Source organism: Acomys russatus, chromosome 2 (genome assembly GCF_903995435.1).
Source record: "Acomys russatus chromosome 2, mAcoRus1.1, whole genome shotgun sequence".
NCBI classification, from domain to species: domain Eukaryota; kingdom Metazoa; phylum Chordata; class Mammalia; order Rodentia; family Muridae; genus Acomys; species Acomys russatus.
Genome location: NC_067138.1, coordinates 18,595,567 through 18,620,397, shown reverse-complemented (window position 1 = coordinate 18,620,397; position 24,831 = coordinate 18,595,567). Strand labels below are relative to the sequence as shown.

At 39.7% G+C, this 24,831-nt stretch overlaps 1 pseudogene; it reads left to right on the top strand.

The window, feature by feature from the left end:
• The first annotated feature begins 15,198 nt into the window (after positions 1-15,198).
• LOC127206134 (E3 ubiquitin-protein ligase CCNB1IP1-like) lies at positions 15,199-16,631 on the top strand (annotated as a pseudogene).
• The last annotated feature ends 8,200 nt before the right edge of the window (positions 16,632-24,831 follow it).

Genomic DNA, 24,831 nt, shown 5'->3' with positions numbered 1-24,831 from the left:
CATAATAGGCAGACAAGAGTGGGTGGACATGAATGACGTGACATATCTTACATAATTGGCAGACAAGAGTGGGTGGACATGAATGATGTGACGTGTCTTACATGATTGGCAGACAAGAGTGGGTGGTCATGAATGACGTGACGTGTCTTACATGATTGGCAGACAAGAGTGGGTGGACATGAATGATGTGACGTGTCTTACATGATTGGCAGACAAGAGTGGGTGGTCATGAATGACGTGACGTGTCTTACATGATTGGCAGACAAGAGTGGGTGGACATGAATGACGTGACGTGTCTTACATGATTGGCAGACAAGAGTGGGTGGACATGAATGACGTGACGTGTCTTACATGATTGGAGGACAAGAGTGGGTGGACATGAATGACGTGACGTGTCTTACATGATTGGAGGACAAGAGTGGGTGGTCATGAATGACGTGACGTGTCTTACATGATTGGCAGACAAGAGTGGGTGGTCATGAATGACGTGACGTGTCTTACATAATAGGCAGACAAGAATGGGTGGACATGAATGACATGACGTGTCTTACATGATTGGCAGACAAGAGTGGGTGGACATGAATAACATGACGTGTCTTACATGATTGGCAGACAAGAGTGGGTGGACATGAATGACGTGACGTGTCTTACATGATTGGCAGACAAGAGTGGGTGGGCATGAATGATGTGACGTGTCTTACATAATTGTATTAGAATGAAAACATTAGTTTCTATATCACAAAGTAATAAAAAATAAATATACACAGTAATTGATATGGCTTGGCCAAGGGAGAGGTTTTATTTTGGGGGATGAAATGATGGGTTTCCAGCTGGAGTCTTTTATGAAGGCGGACCTGTGGCATTCTGCCTAAAATGAAGTGCATCAAAATTCCTGGGTCTTCTGTGGTCTACTGGGGGTTGGATGATGGCACAGGCAAACATTTTACTATAATTGCTGTTATAAGTAGTGAGAGATCCTTCTACTTTGCTATTCTCCTATGTTTCTCTCATCTAGAGTCCCAGTAGGATGTCCTCCCATCTGTCCCAGTTTCCTGGTAAGTGAAGGCTTTCATGGGACATGCCTCTTGGGCTAGTATACATATATAAGTGAGTATATACCATTTGAGTCTTTCTGCTTCTGAGTTAACTCACTCATTATGATCATTTCTAGCTCAATCCATTTGCCCACAAGTTTTGGGAATTCCTTGTTTCTAATAGCTGAGTAGTATTCCATAGTTTATATGTACCACAGGAAAGATAGCAGGTTACCAAGAAGAGACTTGATACCCTATGAGCTTATACAGGAGGAGGTAATCCCCCTTAGGAATAGTCATAGGGGAGGGGAATAAGGCGAAAATGAGAGGGAGGGAAGAATGGGAGGAAAGAAGGGATGGGACAACCATTGAGATGTAACAATAATAAATTAATAAAAAATTTTAAAAAATAAGTAGTGAGAGATGATTGGATTTTCATGTAACTCAAAAGAAACTTGAGGTTTTAATTTTTTTAACATGATTAATACCATTTCTTTTTTTTAAATTTTTTTATTAATTTATTCTTGTTATATCTCAATGTTTATCCCATCCCTTATATCCTCCCATTCTTCCCTCCCTCCAATTTTCCCATTATTCCTCTCCTCTATGACTGTTCCTGAGGGGGGTTACCTCCTCCTGTATATGCTCATAGGGAATCAAGTCTCTTCTTGGTAACCTGCTGTCCTTCCTCTGAGTGCCACCAGGTCTCCCACTCCAGGTGACATGGTCAAATGTGAAGCACCAGAGTATGTGAGATAGTCATATCCCACTCTTCACTCTACTGTGGAGAATGTTATGACCATTGGCTAGATCTGGGAAGGGGTTTAAAGTTTACTGGCTGTATTGTCCTTGGCTGGTGCCTTAGTTTGAGCAGGACCCCTGGGCCCAAATCTGCCTATCATAATGTTCTACTTGTAGGTTTCTAGGACCCTCTGGATCCTTCTACTTTGATATTCTGCCATGCTTCTCGCATTTAGAGTCCCAATAGGATATCCTCCCCTCTGTGCCAGTTTCCTGGTAAGTGAAGGCTTTCATGGGACATACAGATATAAGTGAGTATATACCATTTGAGTCTTTCTGCTTCTGGGTTAACTCACTCATTATGATCATTTCTAGCTCAATGCATTTGTTCACAAATTTCAGGAATTCCTTGTTTTTAATAGCTGAGTAGTATTTCATAGTGTAAATGTACCACGGTTTGTTTATCCATTCTTCTACGGAGGGACACTTAGGCTGTTTCCATGTACTGGCTATTATGAATAAGGCTGCTATGAACATGGTTGAGCAAATTTTCTTGTTGTGTGCTAGAGCATCCTCTGGGTATATCCCAAGGAGTAGAATAGCTGGGTCTTGAGGAAGCCCTATTCCCATTTTTCTGAGATAGCACCAGATAGATTTCCAAAGTGGCTGTACTAGTTTGCATTCCCACCAGCAATGAAGGAGTGTTCCTCTCTCCCCACATCCTCGCCAGCATGTGGTGTCACTTGAATTTTTGATCTTAGCCATTCTGATGGGTGTAAGATGGAATCTCAGAGTGCTTTTGATTTGCATTTCCCTGATGAAAAGGAGGTTGAGCATTTCTTTAAGTGTTTCTGAGCCATTTGATATTCCTCTGTTGAGAATTCTCTGTTTAGTTCCAAGCCCCATTTCTCAATTGGGTTATTTGGTTTGGTGGTGTTTAATTTCTTGAGTTCTTTATATATTTTGGATATTAGACCTTTGTCAGATGTAGGGTCAGTGAAGATCTTTTCCCAGTCTGTAGGCTGTCACTTTGTTCTCTTGATAGTGTCTCCTGCCTTACAGAAGCTTCTCAGCCTCATGAGGTCCCATTTATTAATGGTTGACATTAAGGCCTGGGCTGTTGGTGTTCTGTTCAGGAAATTGTCTCCTGTGCCAATATGTTCCAGGCTCTTCCCCATTTTTTTCTTCTGAGTGACTTAGTGTCTCTGGTTTTATGTTGAGGTCTTTGATCCACTTGGATTTGAGTTTTGTGCCAGGTGACAAATATGGGTCCAGTTGCATTTTTTTACACATAGACCTCCAGTTAGACCAGCACCATTTGTTGAAGATGCTATCCTTTTTCCATTGAATGGATTTGGCTTCTTTGTCAAAAATCAAGTGACCATATGTGTGTTGATTCATATTTAGGTCTTTGATTTGATCCTATTGATCAACCAGCCTGTTGCTGTGCCAGTACCATGCTGTTTTAATTACTATTGCTTTATAGTACAATTTGAGATCAGGTTTGGAGATTGCTCTGGAGCACCTTTTATTATACAAGATTGTTTTAGCTATTCTGGGTTTTTTTGTTTTTCCATATGAAGTTCAGAATTGAACTTTCAATGTCTTTAAAAAAATGTGTAGGTATTTTGATAGGGATTGCATTGAACCTGTAGACTGCTTTTGGTAGGATGGCCATTTTTACTATGTTAATTCTCCCGATCCATGAGCAAGAAAGGTCATTCCATCTTCTCAGGTCATCTTCAATCTCTTTCTTCAGGGTTTTGAAAATTTTTCAAACAAGTCCTTCACTTGCTTAGTTAGAGTGATCCTAGATATTTTATATTGCTTGTGGCTAATGTGACGGGTGTGGTTTTCCTAATTTCTTCCTCTGCAAGCTTGTCATTTGTGTATAGGAAGGCTACAGACTTTTTTGAGTTAATTTTGTATCCAGCCAATTTGCTGAAGGTGCTTATCTGGTGTAGGAGTTCTCTGGTGGAATTTTGAGGGTCACTTACATACACTATCATATCATCTGCAAAATAGGGGTAATTTGACTTCCTCCTTTCCCATTTGGATACCCTTGATCTCCTTTTGTTGTCTTATTGCTCTGGCTAGAACTTTGAGTACTATATTGAAGAGATATGGAGAGAGTGGGCAGCCTTGCCTTGTTCCAGATTTTAGAGGAATTTCCTTGAGTATCTCACCATTTACTTTGATTTTGGCTATTGGCTTGCTGTATATAGCCTTTATTATGTTGAGGAAAGTGCCTTGTATACCTGATCTCTCTAAAACTTCAAACATGAATGGGTGTTGGATTTTATCAAATGCTTTCTCTGCATCTAAAGAGATGATCATGTGGTTTTTTCTCTTCAGTTTGTTTATATGGTGGATTACATTGATGGATTTCCATATATTAAAACATCCTTGCATTCCTGGTATGAAGCCTACTTGGTCATGATGAATGATATCTTTGATGTGTTCTTGTATTCATTTTGCAAGTATTTTATTTAGGATTTTTGCATCAATGTCCATAAAAGAAATTGGTACGAAATTATCTTTCTTTGTTGAGTCTTTGTGAGGTTTAGGTATCAATGTGACTATGGCCTCATAGAATGAATTTAGTAATGTTTCATCCATTTCTATCTTTTGGAGTAGCTTGAAGAGTATCGATATTAGCTTGCCCTTGAAGGTCTGGTAGAATTCTGCACTGAAACCATCTGGCCCTGGGCTTTTTTTGGTTGGGAGACTATCAATGATTGCTTCTATTTCTGTAGGGGAAATGGGACTATTTAGCTTGTTTATTTTTTCTTCACTCAACTTTGGCAAGTGAAATTGATCAAGAAAATCATTCATTTCCCTTAGATTTTCAAATTTTGTGGCATATATGCCTTCAAAGTAGGATCTTATGAGTCTTTATATTTCTTTAGTGTCTGTTGTTATGTCTCGTTTTTCATTTCTTATTTTGTTGATTTCAATACTGTCTCTCTGCCTTTTAGTTAGTTTGGCTAATGGTATGTCTATCTTGTTGGTTTTCTCAAAGAACCAGCTCTTCATTTTGTTTATTCTTTGGACTGTTTTCTTAGTTTCTAATTTGTTAATTTCAGCTCTGAGTTTGATTATTTCCAGACGTCTACTCCTCTTGGGTGTTTCTGCTTCTTCTTCTTTTTTTTTTTCTAGTTGTGTCGTTAAGATGCTTATGTGCAATGTTTCAAATTTCTTTTTAAAGGCACTTAGTGGTATGAATTTTTCTGTTGGCACTGCTTTCAATGTATCTCACAAATTTGGGTATGTTATTCCTTCATTTTCATTGAATTTCAGAAACTCCTTTATTTCTTTCTTTATTTATTCCCTGACCCAGGTATCATTTAGAAGAGAGTTGTTTAGTTTCCACGTATGTGAAGGCTTTTTGTTATTTCTGTTGTTGTTGAATTGCAGCCTAAGACCATGGTGATCTGATAGGATACAAGGTATTATTTCAATTCTCTTGTATCAGTTGAGGCTTGCTTTGTGACCTACGATGTGATCAATTTTGGAGAAGGTTCCATGGGGTGCAGAGAAGAAGGTATATTCTTTCTTGTTTGGGTGAAAGGTTCTATAGATATTTGTTAGATCCATTTGACCCATGGCATTGGTTAATGGTGTTATTTCTCGGCTTAGTTTCTGTTTCAATGACTTATCCTTCAGTGAGAGCAGGGTGTTGAAGTCTCCCACTACTATTGTTTGGGGATCGATGTGTGGTTTAAGTTTTTGAGCAGAACTTTTACAAATGCGGGTGCCCTTGTATTGGGAGCACAGATGTTCAGAATTGTGATGTCATCTTGGTTGACTTTACCTTTGATGAGTATGAAGTGTCCTTCTGCATCCCTTTTGATTAATTTTGGTTGAAAGTCTATTTTGTTTGATATTAAAATGGCTACGCCTGCTTGCTTCTTGTGACCATTTGCTTGGAGTATTTTTTCCAACCTTTTACCCTGAGGTAATGCCTATCATTATGGGTGAGATGTGTTTCTTGAATGCACAAAAATGTTGGATCTTGTTTATGCACCCATTCAGTTAGTGTGTGTCTTTTTATTGGAGAATTGACACCATTGATGTTGAGAGATATTAATGACCAGTGACTGTTAATTTTGACCAGAGAGTCTTAATTTTGATGTTGGTTCCAGTCGAGCATTTGTGTAGTTGTGTTTTTGCTTTGGGCTAGTTATCTATTTCCTGTGTAGTTTTGGTTGTAGCTTGACCCTTTGGGATGGAGTTTTCCTTCTAGTAACTTCTGGAAAACTGAATTGGCAGATAGGTACTGTCTGAATTTGTTTTTGTCGTGGAATATTTTGTTTTCTCCATCAATGGTTATTGATAGTTTTGTTTGGTAAAGTAGTCTGGCCTGGCATCTGTGGTCTCTTAGGGTTTGCAGGATCTCTGTCCAGGCCCTTCTGGCTTTTATGGTCTCTGCTGAGAAGTCGGGTGTAATTCTGATAGGTTTGCCATTAAATGTTATTTGGCCCTTTTCCCTTGCAGCTTTTAATATTTTTCTTTATTCTGTATGTTTTGTGTTTTGATTATTATATGACAGACAGTTTTTCTTTTCTGGTCAATTCTATTTGGTGTTCTGTAGGCCTCTTGTATATTTATAGGCATCTCTTTCTTTAGATTGGGGAAATTTTCTTCTATGATTTTGTTGAGAATAGTTTCTGGGCCTTGGAGTCTGATATCTTCTCTTTCTTCAATGCCTATTATCTTCATATTTCTTCTTTTCATGGTGTCCTCGATTTCTTGGATGTTTTGTGTCAGGACTTTTCCAGATTTGGCATTTTCTTTAATGGTTGCTTCAAGATCTGTGATTGTATATTCTAGACCTGAGATTCATTCTTCCATCTCTTGGATTCTGTTAGAAAAGCTCACCTCTGTGTTGCTTGCCTTCTTCTCTAGGTCTCACGTTCTCGTTTTTCTTCCGTCCGTTTGTTTATCATTGAATCCATTTTCATCTTCAGATCTTGAACTGATTTTTGATTTCTTTCATCTGATTGTTTGTATATTTCTGAGTTTCTTCCATTGCCTCTTTATAGAGCTTCAGAGCTTGAACCGTTTTATTTATTTACTTCATCTGGTTGTTTGCATTTTCCTGCAATTTTTCCAGTTCCACTCTATGTGCTTCTTTTATGTCTCTCACGTGTATGGCTGCATCTTCCTGCATTTGATTATGAATTTTATTTGTTTCCTCCATTATCATCCTCATTACTAAGGTTTTGAGGTCATTTTCTTGTATTTCCATTGTGTTTGCGTTCTCTGGGTTGTTTTCTTTGGGATAACTGGAAACTGGAGACGCCGTGGTTTTTTTTTTTTTTTTTTTTTTTTTTGTGTGTGTGTGTGTGTGTGTGTGTATGCTTTTACTCTGTCCTTTAGACATCTTGCCATCTCTGTTTTTGTTGAGTAGCTTCCAGAGTTGGGTGGAGGGAATCTGATGATAGATTCACTTGTTTTCTCACGATTTCCCTGGCCTGGAAGCTCTGATGCTTCACTGGTGTGGATGGCAAGAGGCTAGCCCTGTCCTTTTGGACTCTCACAGCCAATGATCCTCAGCTTTCTTGTACTGTGGTCCTGCAATCATTCTGGGTCTCTTCATGAGCATTGGGTGAGGCCAAAGTATCCATAGCCAGATCCCCTGCCAAGCCCACCCAGGGACACTGGGCCCAAACCACGCACCGAACTCAGCTAGATTCTCAGGGTCTGAACCACCTGTTGAGCTCAGCTAGGGACTGTGGGCCCAGTCTGTGCACTGAGCTCCCTTAGAGACTCTGGCCCCAAAATGTACACAGAGTCCAGCCAGAATTTTTGGGCTGGGAATGCGCACCAAGCTCAGCTACGGGCTTTTGGACCAAAGCGCGTGCTGTGGTCAGCTAGAGACTCAGGGCCCGAAACGTCTGCCAAGCTCAGCCAGGAATTCTGAATTCAAACTGCACACTATGACCAACCAGAGTCTTAGAGCCGCGACTGTGCCAAAAGCTCAGCTAGAGTCTCTGGACCCAACCTGTCTGCCAAGCACACTTAAGGACTCTGGCCCCAAATTGCATGCCAAGCTTTGCCAGAGTCTCCAGGGTGGAACTGTGCACCAGGCTCAGCCAGGAACTCTGGACCCACACTGCCTGCTGAATTCAACCCGGGACTCTGGGCCTAAACTGTGTGGAGAGTCCAGCCAGAGTCTCAGGGCCGCTGAGCCTGTTCGCAAAGCTCCGCTAGAGTCTCCGGGCCAAACCTGCCCAGCAAGTCCAGCTAGGGACTCTGGGCCGAATCTGCATGCTGACCTCAGCCTGAGTCAGAGCAGCAGATCTGCACACTGAGCTGAGCTAGTGTCTTGGGCAGAACTGCTCGCTGAGCTGAGCTAGTGTCTTGGGTGGAACTGAGCACTCCGCCCAGCCTGAGTCACAGCTGGGGAGTTTTGGTTGAGTTGAGCTAGTGCCTTGGGCAGAACTGCTTGCGGAGCTGAGCTAACCTCTCCACGGCACTCTGCACTGAGCTGAACTTGGGACTCAGGGGCTGAACTGTCCACTGAATCCAGTTTGGGTCTCAAGGCACCATGTGACCCAAATCCTGCCCAGAGTCCTCTCTCCCGCAGCAACTCCCACCAGCCACCACACCAATCGCCTCTGCCAGAGGGTTCCAAGCTGCAAACCTCAGCCTCTGCTGCTGCTGCCGCTATTGCCGCTACTGCTGCTGCCGCTGCTGCTCCAATCCGAGAAAATCCACGCTCCTCCTGTGTGCAGGAGCACGCAGGTCCTCTGCACCCTGGTCCCTTCCAACCATGAAGCACTCTTGCTGCCGCTGTGTGGGGACCTCGGTGTTCCTGGTTCAGAAATCTGTGCAATTTCCTGAGTTGTTTACTGGAGCTTCTAAACATGGTCCACACTGCTCGCTGCCATCTTGGATCCGGTCACAACATTATTTTAAAATGGTCACAAGCAGAGTAACACATAATTTTAATGGATTAGGTCATTCTGTAGAGAATAATATATGACTTTTACAACGAATATGTTTCAGATAAAATAGTGTTGTGTGTGTGTACTATGTAGCCAGACATAGAGGATGGTACCCTGTGTTGAGTAGGATTATTTCCAACCAGATCATTTCTTCTATAAACTAAAACACATTGTAAATGGAAACTTGTGCTGACCAAAACTATTTACTGTATGAGGCAATGAGTACAGTTTATATCTCACTTCAGGGTTTTTCCTTTCTATGAGTGTAACTCTGGACCAATGTCAGGGCTACCCCAGTGTGAATGGCACAGAGCAATGCAAATTCCTAGTATCTTTCATGCTCTTGAAAGTACTTCTCTTTCTCCTAAACCACCTTCTAATGCTGGAAATAACATACCATTGCCCCAAACTGTGCAAGACTCATTAAAATGATGGCCTCTTCACAGGTCAAATGGATAACACTTGGGGAAGAACATTCTTCTTCCATCCAACTGTACTCTGTGTGGGTATTGTCAGGCATAGGTGAAAGAACTTCCTATAGAGTGCCAACTACAAGAAATAAATAATGCTATAGTAACCATTGGGTAATTATTAAGAACAGTAACTATTAAGAAGAGAGAAGCAAGTAAGTTGAAGGTGGATCCACAACGCTCCTCCTCCTGTCTCTACAGTTGAGACCCTTCAGTCTTATTCTTAATTCTGTAGTATCAAACACACTATGGTCTCCTTTTTCTACCTGACCCCATCCCAAACAGATCCCCCAAATTTTTCCCCTAACCTACTTTTCCACAACTCATCCCATTATTCTAGCCTCCAACATCAGCAGGCATTCACCAGGAACATGCCAGCTAATAAAAGCAGGGAAAAAATTAAGCTAACTGAAGACTATCATTACTCCCTCCTCCCCTAAAGTCCAAACTCCCAGTCTCAACCCCATCACTGCAACAGAACTCTAGCTGGAGCCTTCCTATACTCCTACCCAAATCTCCTGTGCATCCCATAGTCCATCCCCTCCTGGCATCCCTGTCACACTCTTTGTTTTGTGTCAGACTCTAAGCCTAGCAGACACACCCTGATTACTGAAGCCATTCCTAAGGGTAAGAAGTAGGCCGAAGGTTAATGCTCTACTCCTCCTCCTGAGATCCAATTCATCCAGTCTCATCACCAGCTCTGTAGCAGGAAACTCACCATGATCTCCATTTCCTCTTTGATCTCATTCCCATTGGATCACAAAAAAGAACTCTCCATCAACGTTCCTTCCCCAGCTCATTCACATATTCCAGCCTGCAATGCTAAAGGAATTCTCTGTGAACACACTAGCTGAGCAGGCCAGCAAAGCAGGCAGCACTCAGCCATTATACTCAGAAAATCCAGAGAGGAAACAGAAATGAAAGAACAAAACACCAACCCAACAAAGACAAACTTGGCAATCAGCACCTAGACCTATAGTCATCCCAAACCCACATGAATGCCTCAGTGCCAGCATAAGAACACAATAAATAACAGCCAGGGCACTATGTCTCCACCAGAGCCCCACTATCCTATCCAGGTCTTGAATATTCTAATATAGCTTAACCACAAGAAAAATACTTCAAAACCAGTTATATGAAGATGATAGAAGTCCTTAAAGAAGAAATGAATAAAATCCTTAAAGATCACCAAGAAAACATAAACAAACAATTGAAGTAAACAAAACTGTTTATGACATGAAAATGGGAATAGAAGCAATAAAGAAAACACAAACTGAGAGAATTCTAGAAGTTAAAAAATTTGAGTATCTGAACAGGAATCTCAGAGTTAAACTAAATCAATAGAATATAAGACATGAAAAGGAAAATCTCAGGTGGTGAATATATGATAAAAGAGATGAGTACATCAATCAAAGAAAATGTTTAAAAAAATCAGACACAAAACAGCCAGGAAAACTGGGACATTACGAAAAGACCAAAATTAAGAAGAATAGGAATGAAAGGACAAGAAGAATCCCTGCTAAAAGTCCCAGAAAATGTTTTCTACAAAATCATAGAAAAAAAGGTGATGCCTATAAATGTACAAAAGTATCCAGAACACCAGATGTATTGGACCAGAAAAGAATGTCTCCTTTCCACATAATAATCAAAACACTAAACAAACAAAAAATTAAAAATATTAAAATCTTCAAGTGGAGAAATCCAAGTAACATATAAGGACAGACCTATTAGGATTTATATCTGACTTCCCAGCAGAGACTCTAAGAGTCAGAAGGGCCTGGACAAATGTACTGCTCACTCTGAGAGACCCCAGATATAAGACAAAGACTAGTTTAGGCATCAAAGCTTTAAAAATCATAAATGGAAAAAATATGGTATTCCATGATAAAGTCAAATTTAGAGTAGCTATCTCCAAATTCAACCCCACAGGTGCTAGAAAGAAAACTCTGACCTAAGGAGGTTAATCACATCTATGAAAATATAGGAAATAAATAAGCTCATACCAGTAAGATCAAAAGAAAGGAATCACCCACCACTACAACCATCACCACCACCACCACTACCACCACCAATAACAACAACAAAATAACAGGAACCACAATGATTGGTCATTGGTATCTTTCATTACCAATAGTCTCAATTCCCTAGTAAAAAGACACAGACTAGAATGGATGGGAAAACAGGATATATCCTCCTGCTGCAAACAAGAAATACAACTCAATGTCAAGGATAGAAATTATATTAGATTAAATATATAGAAAAAGTTATTCCAAGGAAATGCACCTAAGAATGGAGCTGGTGTGTCCATTTCAATATCTAACAAAATAGACTTCAAACGAAAACTAATCAAAAGAGATAGGGAAAAACACTACATACTCATCAAAAGGAAACTCCAACAATATGACATTTCAATTCTTAACATCTATGCACCAAGCACAGGGGCACAAAAATTTTTAAAAGAAATACTGCTCCATCTTAAATCATGTAGTAGCTTTCACACACTGGTAATGGAAGATGTCAATACCACATTCTTGACAGTAAATAAGTCATCCAGACAAAAGACATCAAGTAGGCTTTCATCCCAGAGATGAAAGGATATTTCAATATGTGAAAAAAGCAATACATGTCCACCATATGAATGACAAAAATCACATGATCATCTCATCAGATGCATAAAAGGCCTTTCACATAATCCAACACGCCTTTGTAATAAAAGTCCTCAAGAAATTAGGGATACAAGGGAAATACTTAAACATGAGGCAATTTACAGCAAGACTATGCCCAAGATCAAATTAAATGATGAGAAACTCAAAGCAGTTCCACTAAAATAAGGGACAAAACAAGTTGTTCTCTTTGTCCATACCTATTCAATATATATTTGAAGTCATTGGTAAAATAACAACACAAGTAAAGGAGACCAAGGGGATACAAATCGGAAAGAAACAAGTCGAAGCCACTATACATTCACACAATGGAATACTACTCAGCTATTAAAAACAAGAAAATCTTGAAATTTGCAGGCAAATGGATGGAAATAATAAAGATCATTCTGAATGAAGTAATCCAGACACAGAGAGACATGCACAGTATATACTCACTTATAAGTGGATATTAGCCAACACAGACATCCTCTGAAAGACTCCACTCAGCAAGGGATAGGGACAGATGCTGGGGCTCACAGCTGGAAGCTGAGTGGAGCATTGAGAGTTTTATGGATGAGTAGGGTGTGTGGAAGGACCCAGAAAGGTCAGGAGCTCCACAAGGGACCATCAAATTGGCTGGATCTGGACTCAAATGGGCCTGCAGAAACAGAGTCACCTACTGCTAATGCACAAAACCTAGACCCCTTGTTCAGATGTAGCTGGTGACAGCTCATTCTCCTCATGGTGGAGGGTTATATTTGAGGACAGCCTCTGACATATATTCTGATGCTTGTGATCTGATCTCTTCCCCATGGCTGGGAAGCCTTACAAGCACACAGAGGCTATCATGATGAGACCTGATAGGCTGTGGTCAGATTGTGGGGCATGAGATTTAGATGAGGTATAGGGAGAAAGTGGGAAGAAGGGTGGGAATGGGAAGATATGAGTTAGGGGGTAGCAATTGGGATGTATTGCAAATAAATTATAACAAAAAATTAAAAATTAAAGAACCAAATTGCTAGAAATGTCTCATTAACCTCCATCATCACACATCAGTTCTCATGTCCAAAAGCAATTGCTGACAAAGAGACTAGTTCCATCTCCTGTTCAATAGAGCTTATCTCTAGATGTGGTGTTTCTTGATGTAACGTCCTTTCTAGCAGGTGGGAACCCTACTACCTAACAATACACTGAGTTGCTTAAAAGGTAATTTTTATTTTCCACCATAGGAATTATGTTGCTAAGTAATGTAGTGAGTCTCTCTCTGTTGTGAGAGGAAAAACAAAACATGCCTTACAAATAAATATTTCTCTCTTTCATAATGCGTTCCATTATTTTTATTGTGGAAATGATCTTGCTCCCTTTAGAAAAGCTATAAATATTCACAAAAGCATAAAGAAGAAAATGAAGCTCTGTGTAAGTATTTTTAGCATTGTAACTATTCTGAAAGGCTCTTGCTAATATGTTTATGTCAGACTCTCCTGGTTGCTAATCACAGAAACCAATGTTAATCTGATTTAAATAAAATTAGCAATTCATGTAAAGCATGTTGGCAATATGCCATGCACAGTTGACCTAGGAAAGACAGGAATCCCAGAAATTAGGATGTAAGATGTTCCTCCTTTACTCTTATTTGCTGTTGCACCATGGCTTTCTTCACAGTCTCACATCATTTATCAAGCATAACTGCCACACAGGTTACAACTCCATGTCCTCTCTAATAAAACCACCCCATGTCCTTGCCAAAGTCACCTGTTTTCCTGAGTTCATGCTGACAGTCTATTTGTGGTCCAGCCATATGTGATGAGGCATGACTCACATAGAGTAATATGGCTACTAAGACCTCAGTCTTAAATGTATGTGTACTGGGTCATTTATCAGAGAAAGAGAACCAGTGTCCACTGGACACGTGTCTCCAAAGATTGCTGCTGCCAAATCCCCTGTCTACTGTTATTACTGCTACAGGGTTCATTCTATAGAGCCATGAGCCTCTGCACAAAAATGTATACCATGAAGACTCTTCTAACCATGATTCTGATTTTAAAAGAAAAAGAAACCAAAATATTATATCATGAGATTCTCTTCTCTCCCATATGATTATATTTGCTTGTGAAACACCATTTCCAAGGGCTGTGTAATAATCCTTGTAACAGATGCATTAAGTTTTATTTGTAAACAACTGGAGAATACATGTTAGGATCATTCTCAATACATTATCACAATAATTGATATTTAAATAAACACCTCTGTAAAGTGATTTTTTTTGTCTTTTAGGTGAGTTATTCCCATAGAGTAGAATAATACCGTATGGGGCACAAATTTTGATGTACACTTGTCAGCTTGCTTTCCAGAAATGTTTACCAAGTCCCATTTCTTTTTTTTTTTTTATTTAATTTTTCATATATTTGTTTTTTAAGTATTTTATTTACTTTTTTAAAATTTATGTTCATTGGTGTGTTGGAGTTACAGACAGTTGTGAGTTGCCATGTGGGTGCTGGGAATTGAACCCAGGTCCTTTGGAAGAGCAGGCAGTGCTCTTAACCACTGAGCCATCTCTCCAGCCCCAAGTCCCATCTCTTATAGTACTGACTTTAGGAAATACATCCTGGAGAAGATGGCATCTAATCATCCCGAGACATTCCATTCACTGAACTGTCACCAACTCAAAACACCCTCACTTCTATAGGTGATGAAGAATCTCCTCTAAACCTTTCATCTAAGTAAAATTCCCAGGTGTGGCCAACTTCTATCTAACTAGAGATTCAGTGTTCCTGTTCTCTTTTATCTGAAAGCTTTAGGTCAACCATGCAATGTTCTGGTGTTGTCTTTCTGGCAGTAGACAAAGTGCATTAGAAAACGGCTCTAATGTTTTGATAAATGTTCCAGACAATGATGATCAGAAGCCAAGACCTTGATGAAGCTGTTTCAGTCTGAGGACAATTGGCCAAGTGAACTATCAATCAAGAAGTCAAAATTGGAGCTCTATCTCTCACTTCTGGTGGGCCGTCTTAAGTTGAAGATGAAATGTGGGACTGTACCACTCTGTGTGTTAGCCCAGAGGTCCTGTAAGAACCGCAATATATCTATAAAGTAGCTTGGATTTGGACATTCTACAGAGGAAGGTTTAAAGGCTTATGAGACTATAACTGCAGAGAAAATGCTAAGCAGTTGTTCTGATATTGCAAAGCAGGTTACTACATTAAAGACAGATTAAGTTGATAAAAGAGAAACAAGGGAGAAAATTTAAGTACAAATATTTTATGTTCAGGAGAGAACAGCAAATTGATACTAACAACATTTCTTGTCTAGAACTTCATGTTATAAATCGTGGTTTATAAACTCTTCCTTATAGGCGATCATGTCTTTGTGTGAAGACATATTGCTTTGCAGTTATCAAAAGTGTTGTCTGAAGCTCTCTGACTATGCCTGGGTCACTGGCTACTCTCATATCTTCTCTGACCAGTATGGCCTTGAGGAGTTCATTCATTGACCAGCTTTCTGTCCTACCTGCAAGCACACTTTCTGGAAAGAAGATATTGTTCATACAGAATTCAGCTCATCAGAAGAATAGAAAGCTACAGTATTGACAGGATTTTAAGCAGAGGTTGCATTGGACATTAGCTCCTGAGCATTGACCTTCTGGACATACCAACTACACCAGGAACATCTCTATACAAAATTTTATCAGGATGAAAAGTGAACAAACAAACAAATAAATAAATAAATGTAGGCTTTGGACTTTTTCAAACCTAGTATATTTGGGGTTCTTTAATGCTTATAATTCCTTTCCAACCCACCTATCCTAGACAGGAGAGAAAAGAGGTTAATGGGAACAGAAGTAGATCTTTTTAGACTCAGTTCCTTGGAGCGATTTCACTGGTGTAGTTAACAGGATTCCAGCAGATGCATTAAACAGCAAACCAGCAATTCAGCAAAGGTGACAGCAACTGCAGCAGTCATAATCCAGAGAAGCAGCCAGAACCTGGAACCTTGAAGTGTTCTCTAGAGCATTCTCTCTAGAAGCATCTTGAAGTGGAGCAATGAACAGCCAAACAATAAGAAATGATACCAAGACCAAAAAAGCTAAACCTCTTGTTTTGGGCTCATCTATAAATATACAATACATCTGCTCTCAGAGTCTGTACTAGGATGTTTGTCAGTTAGCACAGACGATACCCCCGCAAGAGGCAGCTCCTTTTCTAGTAGACAAACATCAGGTGTTCTCTTAAAAGAATACCACACACATTAACACACTTCTGTTTCACATCACACACTTGGGATCAAAACAAAAACATGTTTACACTACAAATAAATAAATAAGAATACAATTTCAACAAGGTTGAGAGAGATATGAAACAGGTAGAAAGCATATATACACAGAAAATACAGTGTTTGTCACCCCCATGAAGAATGTTCTAGAAGAAAACAGGAAAAAAGTTTAGTGATATCTCTAAGAAATTAATGGAGTTCAATTGCCAGTATCTAAAGCTCCAAGGCCTTTATGACACCATCAGACTATAAAATATCACTACTGTTAGCCAAGAAGATGCCCTGGAACAGGCTACCGTCACACAGTCTGGAGTCGTTGGCTTTCTGTTTTGGAATAGCTCAAAGTTTCCTTTGGAAAATGTACCAGTTGGAAATTGAGGTGGTGGAGAAGAAAATGTTTAGTTCAGATCATTTTTTGTGGCTTTCCACACAACATCTGAATCCATTAACAACTTTTTTTTTAGTTTTCTTTCACAAAGCCATGAACCAGAGTAGCAAGTCTGCAGCAAGCCTTTAAAATAATAAAAAAAATTTATCTCACATCACAGGTCAAATCTGTCTCTGTTTTCATACAATTTTACTCTAGATGGCATGACCAACATCCCTGAGTTCTCATCACATTTTCACCTTAGAAGAAACTGGCTTGCAGAAGGTTGTGTGACTTCCCAGTTTGCTTCTTCATTTTTTTGCTGAAGGCATAGAAATTTCACGATTCTGTCTTCGCATTCACCACTGCTCACATAATCGCAACATTGTTGCACAGATGCCTCTTTCGGGACAAACTGTGTTATTGCTCATGTAAGGATCAGTGATAGTTCACATGACACTTTGTATTCTAGTATGTATACATTAAATGTATGCATTAGTTTTCTCTATTTGCCTGTATCCTTAGGTAAGAACTATGGTCTTGTAAGATGTTGGCTTGCTATTTGCATGCACTGTATATAGTCATGTAGTTTTATTTGTATTAGCTTGTTTTGGAGGTGCACTGATGCGAGTGAATGAAAGTGCAATTTGATGCATTTGTGTTCAGTTTCTATTCTAAAATAATTTACATTGATAAAAGTTATTTGTTGATTTCACTGTCATTTGTTTTGAAAACAAAATTGCTTTTTTGCCTTAAAAAAAGAAGTCAAGGTTGGAAACTGAAAGAGAGGAGGCATGAAGGAAGATAAAGGCAGAGTGCAGGCAGATCTCCAAGGTCTGCTATGACCAGAGAGACAAAGGAAGAGAACACGTTTGCGTGTGGGATGAGAGTGATGTGAATCCCAAATCTTTCTGAAACTTCTGTTCCTCAATTCTAGCCACTGTTGCTACAGAAAATAGTTCAAAAGTTCAAGGATATAAAACTCACATTCATCTGAAGGAAACCAGAAATGTGCATTTTTAAGTTTTAGTTTTAAATATTACTTCTATTTTTAAAATCTGCATTTATGTTCCTGTGACTTAAATTCACTTAGCTTAACGTATTCCAAGCCCATATGGTAGGGTATTATTCTTTTTAAATGCAGAATTATAAGAAGAAACCAAACTTAAGCCATTTTGGATAAAACTTCCATTTTGCATAGGGTCAAACAAAGTGTAAGTTCCAATGACTCCGTGGATGAGCAACATCCTGCTTGGCAGGTTGAAATATGTATACCAGGAAAGTTGCCCCAACACAGTTGAGCAAACCAACTGATGAGAACAGGATAATTGTACTACGAGGAAAATGTTCCTAGGAAAGTCCCCTATCCCTGAATCCTGATTGGTGCAAAGTGTAACTGTTACTTGGCACAGATAAATATGACATTGTACTTTTTGTGCTAAATATCCTATAGCATTCTGGCTTGGTCTGCAGTTCATCTCCTAGGTCTGTTCTGTTTCCCTGATCAATCAGTAGTGGCTTGATTATAACAAACTTTTCTTTTCTGCACTGACTTGGTGTTTGAGTTGTGTTGGATGCAAGTGGACCCCATAACATTTGGTGTGCTGGCCAGCACTCCTATTATTCTATTCAGGTCCCTGGTTTGTACCCACCTGCAGTCAATATTCCTTTGTGTACAATAGACCACACATTCTTCATCCATTGGGTGTGGTTGAAATGGAGATGTTGGTCAAGGGCTCCTATGTTTGAAAACTTGGTCCTCAACTTGTAGCTTTGTATGGAAGGTTATAGAACCTTTAGAAGGTTGAGCCTTACTGGCAGAAGTGGCTCACAGGGAGAGGCCTTGAGATATCCTAGCCTTCCCACATTTCCTGCCAAGTTCTTTTTTTCCTGGCTGTGGCCACAAAGGAAGAGCTCCGCCTTCACATGCCTGCTGCTACAACTTCTCTGTCACACAGACCTGTACATCATCTTAAAGCACAAGTCGAAATAATCCCTTCTTTCTTTAAGTTGATCTTGTCAAGTTGTTTGTCATATGGTGAGAAAAGGAACAAGACTTCTCTTCTACTTAGCAATCCCAATGGTATTGGAGTGAACTCAGGAGTACAGAATTCTCAAGACACATGCTCCAATTATTTTGTAGTAGAATCATACAACAATTTGTGTTTTTAGTGTTTCTAAGAAATCTCGGCACTGTTTTCCATGCCTGATATACCATTTTTATTGTCATTAACAGTATGGGAATATATTTTCTATACATTCTCATCAATACTTGCTAACAAAAAAATAATAATAATAGCTATCCTAACAGGTGTGAACTGATTGAATTTCATCACCTATCTAAAGATCCTCAAACAACTCAACTCATAGATGCAGAAAGTAGAATTATTACTGCCCAGGGATAAGGGTGGGTGTTGGAAGGAGGGAACAGTGTCCAATGGTCATAAAACTATAATTAAACGAAAAGGTCTGATCTAGGGATGTACAGTGCAACGTGGTATTTCTTGCTGACAGTACAGTGTTACACGCTTAAACATTTGCTAATAAGGATAATTATTGCATTATTTTTTATGACAAAAAAGAGAAAGAAGAGGAGGAGATGACAAGGGGACACAAGTACACTAATGGCTGATAATGGACCTATTAATTATTTTGACTGGGATTATTGTAAATTCATATGTTCAGATTCACCCAGTCATATTCATTACATATAATTAATTTTTAAATATGAGCCAACTTTAACAGAACTGCACAAGAAGATATTGCCAAAATAAAAGAGAAAATGAAAAATAAGCAATTAAAAACTGAAATAACATTCATGGTCCTAGTGATGGTCTCAAGTTTGTGGCTCCAACTTAGAGTAACACAAGCACTAAAATGACTGACCTCTCTCAGTTTTTAGTGTGAACCTCATGATTGCAGACACAGCACAGCTAAAAACACTGGAAAGCTGGAGAGAGTTAGGGAACTAGAAGTTCCCAGTGGGAAAGTGCCTTGCCTATAAGTCGCAAGATCACTCTACAAAAGGAGACTCCATCTTACAAGAGAAAAAAGTGAGAAGTGTTCTGGCATTGCTGTGCAAAGAGTGTTCCCATGTAAAGGGAAAAAAACATGGGCTGATGCACTCAGGTGGCTCATTTCACTGATGAGCAGAGGGAAGCCTGGAATGTGCATGGTTTATAATGCATCACGTCAGCTTGCAGATGGAATGCCAATAAGACATTGATTTGTGAAGTTCCGTGTCTAAAAATAAAGCTACCACCTAGTTAGGGCTAATCTTTAGATTCTATTTCTTTCATGTTCTGATGTCAACTGAGTGCCTGGGATCGTTGTAAATCTGCTTAGAAAAAAGAACCTACATCTAGAAAGGAATAAATCCATGCACCTGTTGCTCTGATTGGCTTCCTTTCCTCTGGAAACCAGAGAGAGCCTGTTCACTATCTCAGCACCACATGGGAAGGTTTGGGATTCAGAGCCAACATGGTTCCTTTATTCTGTGGTCGTTTCCTCAGATCAAGTCATGATGGATTCCCCAGTAAAGGATGGTCCCTCTCTGCTGGTCCCTCCCAAGTGAGATCTGTCCCTGGTGGTAGGAAAAGGAACCACAGGGAAAGCAAACCACTGGAACACATGGGTTCCAAATAAGCACAGACTCTCTAGCTAAAGTCTTACTGCTCTGCTTCTTTCTTTCTTTTTTCTTTTTTGCAGAACAGTAAAGATACAGGTCCTTCAAATACAACAACAACAACTAGGGATTCCCAGTCAGCTTGTTGTATGAGAAGTGGTGTTCCCCTCCTGTCACATTTTCTGTGTATTTGAATAGAAAAGGACAGAATTTGGTCTGCCTGCTGAATGAACACAAGTACTACAATGTATACAGTTCAGAATATGTGAGGATTAAGACATTTGAAAAAGCAAGGCTCCTTATTGTTTAGGAAAATGTCAAAATCAGGGCTATAGTTCCAGTGTCTTATTTGACTTGTATCACCAATCACCAATACAGTATTAAACAGGGTTCCACAGGAACAAGACTGATATAATGAACCCATATTGAAAGGACACTTGCTTGTGTTATGTGATTGAGTCTGTGCAATCCAGTCATACCTGCCTTTCACTGGAGAAAGTGAGAACCCAGTAACCACCCAGCCTCTGAAGCTTAGCGCTTTGGGAGTCCCCACACAGTCCTAAAGACCTGTAAATTGTTTGGAGTTCACTGATCTGGAGTCTACACTGTAATCCTGAAAAAGTTGGATGCTGATACCAGTAAAAGTGTGTAGCAGGAGGAACTGTCCAGGGAAAGCCAAGGCAAATAGACCGTTGTCTTTGACACAAAAGCAAAATTTACTCATCGTCCACATCTGCAATAACAAATGACCATAAACACAGTGACTTCAAACAAGACAAATTCATTACTTTTCATTCTGTGGGTTAGAAATCTGTCAGGTCTTATGGGGTGAAAATAAAGGAGCTGGCAGGAACTGTGGGAGGATCTATTTTCTTTCTTTTCAAATTTCTAGGAAAGCCTGTGGTCCCAGGCTCTGGACTTCTTTTTCCTTCAAAGCCCCCGAGGTCTTTTCATCTCCCCTGATGTTAACTGTTCCAGACTGAAAGGGGGCCTCTGACTATATGACTATGCTGGACATACCAGGGTAATCTCTGGTACTACACTACAAACTCAGCCATTTAACAGTCTACCTGCAGTCTCCCCTCATCATTACAGACACAGGGCATCTCAAAGTGTCCGTGGGAAGCTGAAGAAACTTGGACAGAATTATTTGTTCTGTTTTTAATTAAAGAAACTGAAAAATATGGCCATTTCCTTAAAATAGGAAGTGGTGAGGCTGGAATGTTTTAGAAAGGTTGAGCAAGTGCATAGCGTGTGATCACACAGACCAAGACTCAGTCTACCTGAAGAAACCTAGGAAAGAACATTTGTCCTTGAGCCCTCTGAGACATAAACATTGCCTTGTTTCCTTAACTGGTCCCTTCCTGTTTATACTTACTTGTGTGATGCCAGCTCTCCTTGAGAATAAAATAGACACAAGAGGGATACTTGTGTTTACTTGGTTGTCACTGTATCCCCCATACTACCATCCACAACAGGTATTAAATAATTTTAGCCTGCTCTAAACAAGTCTTTCCAGATGTTACTAGCAATACAACCCAAGTGTGGCGGTCGATTACAACTCTGGAGAGAATTTTTATGTCATGTGTTTCAGAGCCTCATCTGAGCTCACTTGATCCATGGTACCATTTAACTCCTGGCCAGAGCCTCTGGGTTAGGCCTGGGCTGTCCTAGACATCTTGCTATTTGACAGATGGCATTGATATTAATGTTTGATTGCTTAGTTCTCTCACTAGAGTCCAAAATATTGTCATAAAATTACTCAACACAAGATCCATCTTCTTAAACTTTTAAATGCACAGTATAATAAATATTGTTAACTAAAGACAATGTTACACAGGAGGTTGTATAGTCTTTTCAAGGGGCAATGCTGTCTTTGTCACTCTTCTAGAGTCCCCAAATTGACACATTGGCCTTGAAGTACCTTTTACAGTATCCCTAAAGAACCAAATTGTCCCCAGAGACACCTGCCTTTCCTCTCTCGGTGAAGTTATCCTAAAAGGGTAGATGGTATTGAATCCTGAGTGATGCATGGAAGCAAAGTTCATTGACAATCACCAGTTGCCTCACGTTAAATTCCAGCCGTAGCACTGCAGGGACTCCGGCCTTGACCTCACAGTTCAGAGTACAGTGTACTTGGATTATTTAACACTGAGGTGTTTCTTCCAGACATGGAGCAGGCATTGTTGATTCATTGAGGTGTGGGCACTTCACAGAGACTGCTTCTCTGTTGGGATAGATTCATGTTCATCTGTCATGAATGGCCACACATAAACTTAATGATTATAAGACATGAGAACACTTACTTATTAAACCTTTAGGAAAATACAATTTTAAGTGGGGAAACCAATGGAAGGAAAAGTTCCAGAAGATGAAAGATGAAAGTGACAAAAAATTCAAGTATGAGGTCCCCGCACCAATGCACAACATGCTGAAGCCAAGGACCTACCTACCTACTTTGGAAGAGGTGCCTGAAAGGCCAGTGAGCTGTAAGGGGAAGAATGCACAACTAAGAAGAGAGAGCTCACACTAGCACCATAGAAATGTAGGGAAACAGCTCACCATATAGTGACCAAAGAAACAATCAGTGAAAGGCAAAAACTAACCAGCAGTAACTTCTTTCTCTATTAGATGGTTCAGTAGTGACTGATTCAGCCTGCATTGATTGAACAGATGTGTGCAGTGAGTGTGGGGATGTGGCATTGAGACTCACAGAAGCCCTGTCCTCAGTGGGGCTGCTGGGTGCTGACAAGCAGAGCTCAAACAAGGAGGAAGTGGTGTAAACAAACAAACAAATGACAGAATGGCCAAGAAGTTACATCACAGGTATCTTCCTCCCTTGCTGACAACACTATCAGTAAGAATTTGGAGCAGAGGAACCTCCCTACTCTTTGCAAACAGGAGTCAAAATTGTTAGCACCCTTTGAAAAGCAATTTGTCAAAGTATTTTAAGAACGCTAAAAATATTCAGACTCTTTGACCCAGTTATTATTCTTCTGGGCATCTAGTCAAAAGTAAGAATTTTATGAGCAGAATAAAATTACAGAGGTTTTCATAAGATAAAAAATGATCGTTACAAAGAACAACAAGAACAACAAAACTCAGCCAAACTATTGAAAAATTATGGTTCTCATATTTAATGAAATATTTGATATAGCACTAAAGGACAATTTCAATGAAAACTATACTATTGAGCTAATGTTTACAATCAAATTACATACATTTATTCACTAAAATAAGAACTAGTGGTTTGGATTTATTTGAAAATACTCCTGAATGAAAAGCCTTTTTAAGGCAATGTTTGGAAAAGTCATAGTGCTCATAGTTGCTGTTGCTACTTAATTTTCCCAGCTGAGGGACAGTTACACCCACCCTCCTTTGGATCTGGAATTAGCCATTTGATTTGTGCAGGCCAATGGAATATGAAGAGATGAGCCACACCCTTCAGCCTTGTCAGAGTACCACCTGCAGTCACAAGAGGACTTTCATCAACCTCTGATGCTTCTGCACAGGTCTGTGAGATGAGTGTGACCCACCCAGCGACTTTGCCCAAGCTAGGACTCAGAATGACAGAACTGAGATTCAGCAACCAAGCTCACTATACTGTAGTCAGGAGATGCATGTGTGTCTGTAAGTTGCTGATGTTTTATGTATGGTTGCTCATTATTTCAGCAAAGATTAATCTGAAAACATTTTGGTTTAGAATACTGTAGTTTTGGAAATGTCTTTATGAGCATTTAAAGATCATACAAACACACACACACACACATACACAGTGACCCTGAGGGTAATGAAAAGCTACTTTTAAACAAGGCCTGGAGGACTACATCTGCATGGCACAGGAAAATAGCCATAGCTTGCCTTTGCTAACTGACTTTTTTCACTCTTAAACTTTTTAGTTTTTTTCAAATAAGTCCTTTGCTTGCTTGGTTAGAGTTACTCCTAGATATTTTATATTGCTTGTGACTATAGTGAAGGATGTAGTTTTCCTAATTTCTTCCTCTGCATGTTTGTCATTTGTATATAGGAAAGCTACTGACTTTTTTTAGTTCATTTTGTATCCAGCCAATTTGCTGAAGGTGTTTATCAGCTGTAGAAGTTCTCTGGTGGAATTTTGGGGGTCACTTATATACACTATCATATCATCTGCAAATAGGAATAATTTGGTTTCTTCCTTTCCCATTTGGATCCCCTTGATCTCTTTTTGATATCTTATTGCTCTGGCTAGAACTTAAAGAACTATATTGAAGAGATATGGAGAAAATGGACAGCTTTGTCTGGTCCCCGATTTTAGAGGGATTTCCTTGAGTATCTTTCCATTTAATTTGAGGTTGGCTATTGGCTTGCTGTATATAGCCTTTAATATGTTTAGGTGCTTGAGTTCACCCAAAAGCAAAAAGAGTCAAAAGGTATATACTCACTTATATCGAGACACTAGCCCAAGGGGCATGTCCCATGAAAGTTTTCACTTACCAGGAAAGTGGGACAGAGGGGAGGACATCCTATTGGGACTTTAGGTGAGAGAAGCATGGGAGAATGGGGAAATAGAAGGATCCACAGGGTCCTAGAAACCTATATGAAGAACATTATGATGCATGGATCTGGGTCCAGAAGTCCTGCTCAAACTATGGCACCAACCAATGACAATATAGGCAGTAAACTTTGAACCCCTACTCAGATCTAGCTGATGGACAGGACATTCTCCACAGTTGAGTGGAGAGTGGGGTCTG